Source organism: Lynx rufus, unplaced genomic scaffold, assembly GCF_022079265.1.
Source record: "Lynx rufus isolate CCGP_SWC_20201006 ecotype Redwood Valley unplaced genomic scaffold, mLynRuf1.p SCAF_1, whole genome shotgun sequence".
Lineage (NCBI taxonomy): Eukaryota > Metazoa > Chordata > Mammalia > Carnivora > Felidae > Lynx > Lynx rufus.
Genome location: NW_025814823.1, coordinates 18130193 through 18143807, shown reverse-complemented (window position 1 = coordinate 18143807; position 13615 = coordinate 18130193). Strand labels below are relative to the sequence as shown.

The following is a 13615-nucleotide window of genomic DNA, read 5'->3' as shown; positions in this document are numbered from 1 at the left end:
TAATTTCCGCATATTTGTGGGTTTTCCAGTTTTCCTTCTGTTACTGATTTCTGGTTTCATTCCATTGTGATCAGAAAAGAAACTTCATATGATTTCAATCTTCTACAATGCATTTACGATTTGTTTTGTGGTCTAACATACAGTCTACTCTGGGGAGTGTTTCACGTCCGATTGAGAAAACTGTGTATTCTGCTGTTGTTGGGTAGAGTGTTTTGTATATGTCTGATAGATCCAGTCGGTCTGTAGTGCTGTTCAAGTCCACAGTTGCCTTTTTGATTTTTCTGGCTGGTTGTTCTGGTCATCTTTGAAAGTCTCCTACTATTATCTTAGAGCTGTTCTCCTTTAAATTCTGCTAATGTTGCTTGATATATTTTAGAGCTCTGATAATATGTATATCATATATTTTTATAATTTTGATCTCTTCTTGGTGAAGTGACTCTTTCATCGATATATACCCTTGTCTCTTGTAATATTTTTTTACTCAAAGTCTGTCTGGTTTAATATTAGGATAGCCACCTCAGCTCTCTTTTGGTTATCAATTGCATGTACTATCTTTTGCGTCATTTAACTTCCAACCTGAATCTGAATTTAGAGCTAAAGTCAGTCTCATGTCCACAGCATGTTGTTCAGTTTTTAAAAATCTATCCTGCCAACCAATGCCTTTTGATTGGAGTGTTTAGTCCATTTGCGTTTGAAGTAATCATTGATAAGGAAGGACCTTCTTTTGCCACTTTGTTGTTTTCTGTATGTCTTATATCATTTTCTGTCCCTTATTTCCTCCATTACTGCCTCTTTTTGGGTTTACTTTTTGTAGTGATATGTTTTGATTCCCTTTTCATTTCCTTCCATGTATATTCTGTAGATGTTTTCTTTATTGTTACCATGGTGATTACATATAATCTTTTAAAGTTATAACAATCTAATTTGCATTGATACAAACTTAATTTCAGTTGCATAAAAAACCCTTCTCCTATAATAGTTCCATCACTCTTGTGTTATTGATGTCACAAATTACATCTTTACACATTATATACCCGTTTACATAGATTTATAATTATGTTCTATGCATTTGTCTCACACACCCTGAAGTAGAGTTAAATTCAAAGTAGAGTTAAATCCAAAATTATAGAGGATTAAAAATTTTTCAGTCTCACCCTTTGATTTCAGGGAAGGGAAACGGGCTGGAGGTTGAATGAATGTCCAATGATTTCGTCAATCATGCCTATGTAAATGAAGCCTCCATAAAAACCCAAAGGATGGATTCAGAGAACTTCTGGGTTAGTGACGTCGTGGAGGTGTCTAGAGAGGATGGAATGGGTCCTATGCATCTTCCATATGGCTGTTCTTGAGTTTTATCTTTTTATAATAAACCAGTAATCTAGAAAGTAAAATGTGTCTCTAAGTTCTTTTAGCCACAGTAACAACTTAATGAAACCCAAGGAGGGGATCATGGGAACATCTGATCTCTAGCCAGTCCATCAGAAGCATAGGTGACAACCTGGACTTGGGAATGACAGCTGAAGAAGGGGAGTCAAAAGGGGGGCAGTTTTGCAGGACTGAGCCTTTAACATATTGGACCTGACAGTCTTAGAATTGAATTCATTGCTTGGTAGCATTTGCAAAAAATAATCTTCCAAGAAGGACTTCCTTTAACATTCTCTGTAGAACAAGTTTTGTAGTAATGAACTCTCTCAGCTTTTGTTTTTCTGGAAAGTCTTAATTTCTCTATCACTTTTGAAGGATAGTTTCTGGATAGAGAATTCCCATTTTAAGTTTTTTTTTTTTGTTTTGTTTTGTTTTTTTTTTTTTTGTTTTTTCCCCAGCGTGTATTAAATATATCATCCCACTGCTTTCTGGTCTGCAAGAGTGCTGCTGAGAAACTGGAGAATAATCTATTAAGGATCATTTGTCTATGATGAGTTGCTTCACTCTTGTTGATTTCAAGAGTCCCTTTGACTTTGGCTTTTGACAGTTTGATTATGTGTCTTGATGTGAATCTCTTTTGGTTATCCTAAAGTACGTTGAGCTTCTTGGATTTGTATATTCATGTATTTCATGAAATTCAGGATGTTTCCAGCCGTTATTTCCTCAAATAAGTCTCTGCTACTTTCTTTCTCTTCTGGAATTCCCATAATTTATATACAGACATATTCTTTTTGCTTGTTTATTGCACCTCACTTTATTTTGCTTCGCAGATACTGCACTTTTTATAAATCAAAGGTTTGTGGCAACCCTGCATTGAGCAAGTCTATTGGCACCATTTTCATAATAGTATTTACACACCTCGTGTCTCTGTCACATTTTGATGATTCTCACACTTTTGGTAATTCAAACTTTTTCATTATTATTATATTTGTTATGATGATCTGCAATCAGTAATCTGTGATGTTACTATTTGTGAGTTTTGACGTGCCACACCACACGTGTGTGCTCTGACTACAGATAAGGTAGAAACAGCAAGAGAACTAGAATTAGAAGTAGAACCTGAAGATGTGACTGCACTGCTGCAATCTCATAATAAAGCTTTAGCAAATGAGGGGGTGCTTCTCATGGCCGCTCAAAGAAAATGGTTTCTTGGCATGGAATCTATTCCTGGTGAGATGCCGTGAAGACTGTTAAGATGACAACAAAAGCTTTAGAATTTTACACCAATTTATTTGGCAACGCAGTGGCAGGACTTGAGGGGAATGACTCCAATTTTGAAAAAAGTTCTGATGTGAGCAAAATGCTATTAAACAACATTGCGTGCTACAGAGAAATCATTCATGAAGAGTCAATTAATGGCCAACCTCATTGTTGCTTGATTTTTAAGAAGTTTTCACAGCCATTCTGACCTTCAGCAACCACCACCCTGATCAGCCAGCAGCCATGAACATCAAGGTAAGACCCCCTATCAGCAAAAATATTACTACTTGCTAAAAACTCAAGTGATGGTTTATTTTTAGAAATAAAGTATTTTTAAATTAATCTTTAAATTTTATTTATTTATTTATTTATTGAGAGAAAGAGAGAGAGAGCACATGCAGGGGAGGGTCAGAAGGAAGGAGAGACAGAATTCCAAGCAGTCTCCGCACCGTCAGCAGCAGAACCCGATGCAGGGCTTGAACTCATGAACTGCAAGATCGTGACCTGAGCCGAGATCAAGAGTCAGACGCTTAACCAAGTGCGTTACCCAGGTGCCCCATAAATAAAGTATTTTTTAACTTAGGTATGTATATTGTTTTTTTTTTTTTTTTTTAATTTTTTTTTTCAACGTTTATTTATTTTTGGGACAGAGAGAGACAGAGCATGAACGGGGGAGGGGCAGAGAGAGAGGGAGACACAGAATCGGAAACAGGCTCCAGGCTCCGAGCCATCAGCCCAGAGCCTGACGCGGGGCTCGAACTCACGGACCGCGAGATCGTGACCTGGCTGAAGTCGGACGCTTAACCGACTGCGCCACCCAGGCGCCCCTGTATATTGTTTTTTGTAGACATAGTGCTATTGCATCCTTAATACGCTACAGTGCAGTGTAAACGTAACCCCTATATACATTGGGAAACCAAAAACATTCATTTGACTTGGTTTATTGGGATATCCATTTTATTGCTGTGGTCTGGAGCTGAACCCACCATATCCTAGAGACATTGCCAATATTGGTCTTCTTTTTTTTTTTTTTAATTTTTTAATGTTTATTTATTTTTGAGACAGAGACAGAGCATGAACGGGGGAGGGTCAGAGAGAGAGAGACACAGAATCTGAAACAGGCTCCAGGCTCTGAGCTGTCAGCGGGGCTCGAACTCACGGACCGCCAGATCATGACCTGAGCTGAAGTCGGCCGCTCAACCGACTGAGCCACCCAGGCGCCCCACCGATATTGGTCTTCTTGATGGCATCCCGTAAGTTCCTTAGATTCAGTTCACTTTCTTCATCTTTTTCTTCTGCACCCCAGACTTGAGAATTTCAGATGTCCTATTTTCAAATTCTGTTGTGGTTTTTTTTTTTTCTCTTGCCTGCCCATCTCTGCTGTTGCAACCCACTGGTGGAATTTACATTTCAGTTATTGCACTTTTTCACTTTAGAATTTCTGTTTATTTCCCTTTTATAAGTCTTATATCTTTGTTGATATTCTCATCATTTTAATATATTATGTTCCTGATTTCCTTTAGTTCTTTGTCTATGTTTTCCCCTAGCTTTTTGAGCATATTTAAAAAAGTTGTTTTAGGGGGCACTTGGGTAGCTCAGTCGATTAAGCATCTGACTCTTGATATAGGCTCAGGTCATGATCTCATCATTGTTCATGGGATCGAGCCCCCTGTCGGACTCTGCACTGACAGCAGGGTCCCTTCTGCTCACACATGCTCTTCTCTAAATAAATAAATAAATAAATAAGTTGTTTTAGTCGTTGTTTATTAAGTCCATTGTCAGCTTTCTTGGGAACAGATTCTGTTAAATTAAAGGAATTTGTCCCTTCAATAAGCCGTATTTTCCTGGGTTTGTTGTTGTCGTCTTCATTGAAAATTGGGCATTACGTTATTATAACATGGTGATTCTGGAAATCAGATTTCTCCCCTTCCCCGGAGCTTGCTTTTTTTGATTATTAGAAACTGCGATCGCCACATTTGTTTTGTGACTTTTCCAGACTATTTTTGCAAAGTCTATTCCTTGCCGTATGTGTTCATTGAAGTCTCTGTTACTTTAGTTTGTGTTGAGCTAACACAGTTTGATAGAGATTTTCTTGAATACCAAGAGCTGAAAGAGACAAAAACACCGAGATAGAGATAGAGATAGAGATAGAGATAGAGATAGAGAGATGAAAGAGAAAGAGAGAGATAGAGATAAAGATAGAGATAGAGATGGAGATAGAAATAGAGGTAGAGATAGAAGTACCAGTGGGGGGGTGGGGGGTTGAGGGGGCATTCCCCGCTCACAGCCTTGGCAGATGGGCTCTATGCAGGGTGACCGTTCCCTCGGTTAGTCTTGCTCTGAACCTTAGGTGAAAGTTCAAAGTCTTCTCAGACTTTTGTGAGCATATGTCTTACCTGGGTAGGCATGTGGCTTTCTAGATTCCCTTATAGAAATAACTGCTTTTGAATCTCTTGGTTTCCCAGAGAGTCTTACCCCACTCTGTCCTCCAGGCCTTAGATGGTCTCTTGTATGTCTCCGGTGGGAATCTGTTACGTCAGGCGTGTACAGGTGTGTTTTCCCTGGTTGCTTCTATGAGCAAACCCTGCAGCTCTTCTGGCCTGTGTTCTGAGTTAGGCGAGAAAGAGAGAGCAAGTCAGTCCTTCAGGAATCCCCAGCCGAGTTAGAACAGATGTACACAGTAATTTGCAGATAAGGTCTGCTCTCTCCCTCTGATTTAAAGAGTAGAACTGGGACCTGAATTTGCCACCACTTGAATCTAAGGCTGTTGCCATTTGGGCAAGGGTTTTTTGAGTGTTTTTTCCCCATGATTGTATGGAAGAATATGAGCTTGGAGCTTCGGAGTCCAACATCTCCCTGATGTCCCATCACTATAATTTTCTGCCGATTTACTGCATGCCAAAACTGCACTGAGAAGGTTATTTTCTCTCTGCCCTCCCGATACCCACCCCACCTTTCCCTGTCCTAGTCTGTGTCCGGCAGGCTGATCTGCACAAACCGTATCAATGAGCTCCCAGCCCCAGTGGGAGGAAAGGGAGGTGATGCATTTAATTCCCTTTCTGCAGTGGACACAATTTGGCCACATCTTTCCATCCAGTGTCACAGCTCTCCTCCAGTGACCCTCTCCCAATAACCACCAACCCTGAGATCTGTAACTGGCACATTTCCCTTCAGACCTGGACGTGATGAAGTGCTCACCAATCGCCATCACCTTCTGCTCTCGTAGTCCCAAGGTCCTTCACCATCCCTTGTGCGTGTCCCAAGATCGTTCCACACCTTTGTAACTTATTCTTTTATGAACATTCCTCACTTACTCAGTTTGGGAGTGCCATCTGTTTCCTGCTGGAACTCCAAGGGACACACTGCACCATTGGCTGCTATTTCTCTTTTAGAGAAATGCTTCTGATTTTGGAGAAATGTGCTCAGATACCAGCAGTTTCTGGAAGGTACTTTGGGTCAAAAGATAAGAATTCACTTTCCTGAACAAATGTGTAATAATCAGGAGAACGATACTCAGCTTGGGGTTCAGAAAATGTGTCTTATTAAACACACAGCCTTGGTCCTGTAATCTGAGATGTGAAAACAAACTTATGGTCCCATTTCTACAAGGCAAGGGCCCTAAAAGAAGACCGCCCTCCTTTGCGGGTGGGCGAAGCCATCTGCTGTCACGGAATCCTGTCCCAGGAGCCAGATCGCCCCACCTTCCCCCAAACTGACAAGTGCCGAGCTGCAAGTGCGAAGGGAGATATCGATTGTCTCCTGTGTCTAGAAAAGAGCTACGTATGAGGCAAGATCAATTACATTAATTGCTTCTTCTCTGACTCATTCTCCTCACTGTTGACAGGCCTTTCTTAAGCACAGACCCAGTGAAGCCATTTTCTCTGCCAGAAGGCTCCAGTGGGTCTTGGACCACGGGACAAAGAATGACAAATGCTCAGCATGTGGGTGGCCGCTCCCACTCCTGGCTTGCAGGGCACACTTGTTCAATAAAGCTGCTTTCAGCAGGGGAAACTTTCTAGCATGGCTCTCCAGGTAGCCAATACTTAGGCTGCTTTTCATTTCTAAGGTAAAATGTATTGCCCCGCCTTGTCCTGGAAGGTAAAATATATTCTAAATTCAGAAGCACAGGACTGCACAAGCTGGCCCCAGTCTTCCATTCTAGAGCCTTAGCATTTTTCCTCTTACCCTTTTGTGCCAAACCATTAGCCTTTTTTGCACTGTTCATAGCATATATGGGGTGTTGGAAATATCTGTCTGTCTAATATTGATACGGTCCTATAAATTGAGTTTTTCTTTAAACACACAAACATACACACAGAATTCAAGTCTGAGCCAAATACATTTAGAATATTGCAATAGCACCAGATAATGCTACAAAAATTAGTTTGTAGCATTTGCCCATACAGTTATTTATGTATCTTTAAAGGGTGGAAAAAGCTTATTAGATGAAAAATTGGGAAATAACATTCCTTATGGAGCAAAAGCAACATGTGCCAGCCCAGTGTGCTTGTCACTGACTCTTTCAAGCAGGTGGCCTGATGGCCTTGGCCTCCTCCCTGTAGAGCGGTCAACACGTTCACACGTGAGGTCAAATCTTTTCTTAGCTGTACTTCAGCCGTCCAGACTGGAGCTCATTGTTTCTGAGACAAGCCCCAAAGCAAATAACAAATTCCTGCTGTTCTCCCAAGTTGTCTCAATTTTACCTCTCCTCGGAAAAGCCGATGACATCATTTATCTGCTGACTTTTTTAAGGCGTGAGCTTATTTAACACCCATTTACTGAATTCACATTAGAATTTCAGCTTCAGTTTCTTAAATAGAAGAGGAAAACAAAAACAGGATCTTTACAATTGGAGTTAAAATTTTTATTTGTGTTAAGCATAAGAGACTCTTAAAAACTGAGAACAAACTGAGGGTTGATGGGGGGGTGGGAGGGAGGGGAGGGTGGGTGATGGGTATTGAGGAGGGCACCTTTTGGGATGAGCCCTGGGTGTTGTATGGAAACCAATTTGACAATAAATTTCATATATTGAAAAATAAAATAAATAAATAAATAAAAAAGCACCTACAAAAAAAAATATTTTTATTTGTGTTTACAGAAAAGAAATCAATTCTAAAGATAGACAACGATGAGCAACTACTTATCTGTGCGATGGAGATCATGGCAGGTGGATGTTCAAATGATTTTCATGCTACCATTGTGCACTGGGAGACAGTGCTGTGTGTCAGGACCAGGCTGAAAGCTGGGGAAGAGGCAGAGGTCAGAGGAGGCCACGGCACATCCTCTCAGAGCACACAGGCCTGTGGGGACAGGCGACATGCGCACAAATTGCTGTCACCCGATTAATTTTAAACTTCACTCTTTAGATAATATTTTCAAGCTCCCTTTAGTGAGCACTTAGTGTGCGATGGGCAGTCATTGTTTGACCTATGTCACTCAATTCTCATGGCAATTCTATAGTGTAGGTATTATTCTTTCCACTTCAGAGGTGATGAAAACTAAGCTCATAAAATCTGGATAATGTGAAGTTCAATTAGCTAATAAACCCATGCCGATAAGGAGCCAGAAATTAATGATTAAAGTTATATATTTTTTTGACAAACTCTGAAAACGCTGAAACATAGGAACACAGCCAAGGTTACAAATGATCCTAAAACCAAATTGTCAGCTCCTGGATAATTCAAGATATTCCAAATATGTGGTCGTCGGTAGTTGACAACCCAAAAGATATCTATCTATATCTATATCTATATCTATATCTATATCATCTATATCTATATCTATACCTATATCTATATCTATCTATATCTATATCTATCTATCTATCTATATATATATATATTTTTTTTTTGGTTCAGAGTAATGTCTTTACCCAAATCTTTTTTAAACAAATAAACCCACTGGAAAATATTTTCGAAGTCTTTTTTTAAGGCAGCAAAAATAAATTTAGACGCGGCAAAAAATAATTGTCAATTTTGATCTCAGCAGAAGATTTATCTTCACAAATAACCCAGGGTGGTATGTGGATGTGTGGCCAAAAGTGATAAGATTATAAAATATCAGTGAGAAACAGTCACAATAGTGGAGTCTGGGAGTGCAGATATTTTAGATTTGGCATATTTGGAATAGCTTTATTGTTATTATTGTTGTAACATATTCTGAAAGTGGAAACAGTGGGCGAGGACAGGATAATCCCATCGCTATGATGGCCTTTGGTTTCTCCATCACTTCCACGATGGGCACAAACTGTTTTCCAGTTACTTGCATTAAGACATTACGACTGTTAGAATTTGGAGAAATATGCCTCTCTTTCCGCGAAACTTCTCTGGGTGCTATAGAATGGGTTTTCTTCAGATCCTTTCACATACTAGGGACTGGGGTTAGCTACGGAGTGGCACAGGGCTTGAGTCTTATACACAGTCTCATTTGCACAGAGGCCAGAAGTGAGTAGAGTCGAAAAGAACTGGTGAACAAAACCTGAACTGGCTTCCAGCGGCTCTCTGCAGAGGCGCCCTGCACAAATGCCAAAAAGCAGAGTGGAGTCCGACTGGAAGATGGCTCGAGAGTTCCATGATTTTCTTCCATCAGGGAAACGGCAATAAAGCTGGAAGCCACGGGCCAGAAGGCCCTGCAAAATGTCTGGGGAGAAGCAGATAATGAGGGGAACTTGACTTGCACATATTAATTCAATCAGCAGAAACTGGAGGTTTTAGTCCAGGGTTCCAGACCTACCGGAAAGAGCAATCTCTGTGAGCAGGTGTGTGCCTGTGCTTGTGAGCCTGGAGGGGTGGTTGGGGGGGGGGGGATGAATCTGGAAGGTGGGGACAGGGGTTCCAGTTTCTCCAGTGGCATAATGTAGTGTGTAAGCAAACTTGCTCCAGAAGTAGGCGTTGCAGATGCAAATACAAAAACTCTTAAACTAAGGCGGTGGGAGGGACGGAAGCAATTGGTAGTTGTAATCTTGAAACAGGATTTATTTAACAGGATTTACCCAGTTTGTGTACGTATATATGTGGCCCATAGTGCAAAGAGACTAGAACATCAACTGGAAGCAAATTCAAAAATTCGAGTTCTACCACCAGCTGCGTGGCCAGGAGCATTTTGCTTCACTTTTGTCAGCCTCAGTTTCCTCATCTGTAAAACAGAGATAGTCAACAAATGTAGTTTAGGGGTGCCTGGTGGCTCAGTCGGCTAAATGTCTGGCTCTTGGTTTTGGCCCAGGTTGATCTCTTGGTTTCGTGAGTTCAAGCCCGGGGTCAGTCTCTGCGTTGACAGCACAGAGCCTGCTTGGGATTTTCTCTCTCTTTGCCCCTCCCCTCCTTGCGCTGCTCTCAGTCTCTCTCAAAATAAATAAACTTAAAAAAAAAAAAAAGAATCCAGTTATAGATTTCTCGTAAGGACTGGAAGAAGAGATCAACATTGCCCGGTACTTGGTATTTCATCTCACTATATATTATAATGATCATCAAAGATCTACTTTGTGTATTTAAATAATAAAATTTGCCCTTAACTGTACATGATTTGCCAAAAAGTCATTGTCTCTCTGTCTTTTTCTCCATTCCCTCCCTAGCTATTTCCTGGCATTGAAGAATTTACGTGGAAAGTCAAGAGCGTCTCATTTCCTGGAACTAAAGTGAGTACGTCCCCTACTAGGTTCCTGCCCACACAGTCTCAGAAGACCCTCTCCCGAAATCCCACCAGACCTTCTCCCAGGATGACCTAAATGCAGACGGTCAGCTGGTACTCCAGGTTCCAATCAGGGAAAAAAACCGTACAACCTTCTACGGTAGCTTCTAGAAGGCAGCCAGTCTCCTTATGAGCTTCTCTTTCACGGCGCCTAGAACCCAGCTCTCGTGGCGAGTGTGAGTGTCGGTGAAGAGGGCCGGCAGCCGGGGAGGAAGGCGGGCTGGTGACAGCATTCTTCACCCGTGTGGTCAGAGTTCTTCCTGATCTGTGCAATCGCTTCTTTATGTTCCAGATGCAGGCCAGGAAGGCAAAAAGGAAGTGCAAGACACCATCGCACCTAGATTCCAGAAAGCTTTCGCTCCGTTTGGATCAACTTGAGAGGATGCGCTAATAAACAGGGTTTCCAGAGATCCTGGGAAGCAGCCCGGAGACCGGAGCCGGGGCACCTGGCGGGAGCTTCAGCGCGCCTTCCTCCCTGGAACAGCGCTGTCACTTGGCACCGTTGTCCTGGCAAGTCAGCCCCGTTCACAGTCCCTCTGATTGGTCAGCCCTGTCCTTCCAGATACGCCTTTCTGACATCTTGCCTCCACGGTGCTGCCTTGCCGGAGGGGGGTTCTCACCTGGGCCGTCACAGGGTCCAGCCTTCAATCAGGATGGTCCCCAGGTATTTCCAAATCACCAGGAGGAACGTGGGCTGTGCTCCAGGCTGATTCCTCCCACCCTCCCTCCCGTTCTTTCCTCTCTCCCTTCCTGTCTTCCTTCCTTTCCGCTGTCCTTTCTACCTTCCTGCCCCTTATTTATTGACTTCCTGCTATATGCGGGGCACTAAGAGTTTGTTAATTACCTGAGGGTTAGGCTGAGCTCTTAGATTTGAAGATGAGGGAAACAGTGTTGAAAGCACCTAAAGGAGAAGAAAATTTATGGGGTGTGTGTTGCATAAATGCCCTTCGCTAATCAGAAAGATTGTGAAACGATTTGGACTTGAATAAATCGACGAAGGGGGCAGAGGGGCAAACGGCAAAGCTCGGAGACAGTAGGTGCAGAAAGAGTGATAGCGCAAAAATAAATCCGCAGTGCATATCAAATGAATTTGTGCAGTGCTCCTCCTGTTCATCCCGACCTGGGCCGGCGGCAAGGGGAACAGAGAGAAAAGTGGAAAAGATGCTCTGGGGAGGCGTCTTGCTTCGGAGCTGCTGACCGATACACTACGCGTGGATTCCCCGGGGATTTCCAGGCGGGTGGCTGTGGAACGGCAGAGGTTTAGTGGTTTCCCAGGAAGGAATAAATTTCCTGCAGTGAATCACCCTGTGTCAAGGAGGATTTTTGTGACATCAGCTCCAAGCAGATCATCGAGGCTTTCCCACTCAAGAGGGCATTGGAGCATAACACCACCATGGCCCACACTTTATTTTTTCTTTCTTGTATTTTCCAAAGGGCCATTTGGACCAAAAGTGGCCTGTGGCCCCTGGAAACTCTGAGTAACGGCTTGGCATCTTAGGAATCTGTGTGTCGTGCTTTGTGGAAGAGTCTGGAAAGGTCTAGTTCTGTCTGGAAAACAAAACTCACGGTTGTTAACGTGAAAGTGTAACCCTGCTTCTTCCTTTTCTTCTAGTAAATGCTGCAAACTTGAAATAAAATGAATTAGACCCCTTGGATATCCAGATATATCACTCAAAATCAATTTGCTTCTAGTGATCTAATTATATCAACTTTGGATTTTGGATGCACAGTTGCAACGCTTTGCAAGTATTTTCAAATCCTCAATATTTTCCTTTTTTATTCCCACTTTTATTTTTTTCAGTGAAGGCTAACGTCTTCCAGCCCCAGGCTTGTGGGCCCAAGTTCATCTCCGTGACTGACCCCATAATATTTACTTACATCGTTCATAAAAATACCCTGCATGCCAAAAGCTGCTAGCTGCAGGAAAATGATAAAATATAAAAATATTTAATCAGCCAGTGGGAATTCCCTTCCGCATTAATCAAAGGCTCTCTCAGAGGGCTCGCTGTGACCTTGGAAGGCCAGCAGCCCCAAGCCACACTGAAGGATACCAGCAGGAGGGAATGCCTGCTGGGAATCCACTCATCGGGGGCCCTTCATGTCTTCTGGAAAAGACAGCCCGAAAAGAGGTTTTGGCTTCACTGTCAAGGAGCTCAGTGGCAGGTGTGTTGAGGCACCGTGTGGCTTTTCCATCGGGGTTTTTGTACCGTGTCGTGTCTCCTCCAGGGCCATCCCACCTGTGACACCTAGCCTGTTCCTCTCTCTCCCTACCTGCGGGGCTCAATCTGTTTCTCTCAAAGGGGCACCGTGAAGGCTTTCTTTTTCCTTTTTGATTTTTTCTAGCTTTACTGAGATCGAGTCGGCGTATAATACCGCGTAAGTATAAGGAGTGCCATGCGATGATTTGATACACATACGTGTTGTGGAATGTTTACCACAATCAGGTTAGTTAACACACCCTTCGGCTCAAGTATGTGGAGGGTTTTTTACTTCTGTTAAGTTTATTTATGTCGAGAGAGAGCGCACAGGGGAGGGGCAGAGAGTGGGGGGGAGAGAGAGAGAGTCGCAAACGGGCTTCGTGCTGTCAGTGCGGAACCCGGTTGAGGCTCCGACTCCTGACCTGCCAGATCGTGGCCTGAGTCGAAACCAAGAGCGGGACGCTTCACCGACTGAGCCACCCAGGCGCCCCTGTGCAGGTTTTCTAGGAAAGCGTTGCGAGGCAAGTGGCCCGGGAAATGACGACGTGGTGCGGAAAACACCCCCCGGGGGGGTGGGGGGAGGAGTTCTGGATCCAGCCCTGGTTCCGCTGCTACGTGTCTGGACCAAGTCACCGCACATCTCTGGGAGTCAGACGCATCGGGGGTTTTCGGCTCCAGGTGTTCCAGAAAGTACCCCAAAGTTAGAGCGCGCGGGACTTGAGGCAGCTGGGCTCCTAGGCCCCTCCCCTATTCCCGTGCCAATCAACTCTGCCTTCCCAGTTTTATATTTGGGATTCTACGTGCTGTTTAGTTCACAAAAATATCCGTATTAAAAACGAAAGTTCAAAAACCCGCGGACCAGAAAGACTTTCCTGTTCGGTATGCGTGTAATTTCAGTAGGCGTGTAATGTCTCAGACTCCAAGTTCCCTCTCCTTGGCGTTTCCTCCTAGAAGCTGGTCATAACTGGTTAGTTACAGCTGGTACCCAGTAGACGGCCGGCCAGAGGGTCCACCTGGGAGGTGAGGGTGGGCCGCACGGTTCCAGGATGGTGCAGATCCACAAGCTGCAAGCCAAGCCAGATGGCACAATGCCTCTCTCCGCTTTG

General features: G+C 43.3%; 1 long non-coding RNA gene across 3 annotated transcripts; it reads left to right on the top strand.

Annotated features, from left to right (window-relative positions):
• Positions 1–1670: 1670 nt before the first annotated feature.
• LOC124511694 (uncharacterized) lies at positions 1671–11950 on the top strand. Of its 3 annotated transcripts, XR_006961951.1 has the most exons (4): positions 7724–7792; positions 9060–9382; positions 10196–10258; positions 10604–11950. It is a non-coding gene; the product is annotated as an uncharacterized LOC124511694 (long non-coding RNA). The 3 variants fall into 3 exon arrangements; XR_006961952.1 differs by lacking the exons at positions 7724–7792; positions 9060–9382 and adding an exon at positions 1671–2880; XR_006961953.1 differs by lacking the exons at positions 7724–7792; positions 9060–9382 and adding an exon at positions 3822–3878.
• The last annotated feature ends 1665 nt before the right edge of the window (positions 11951–13615 follow it).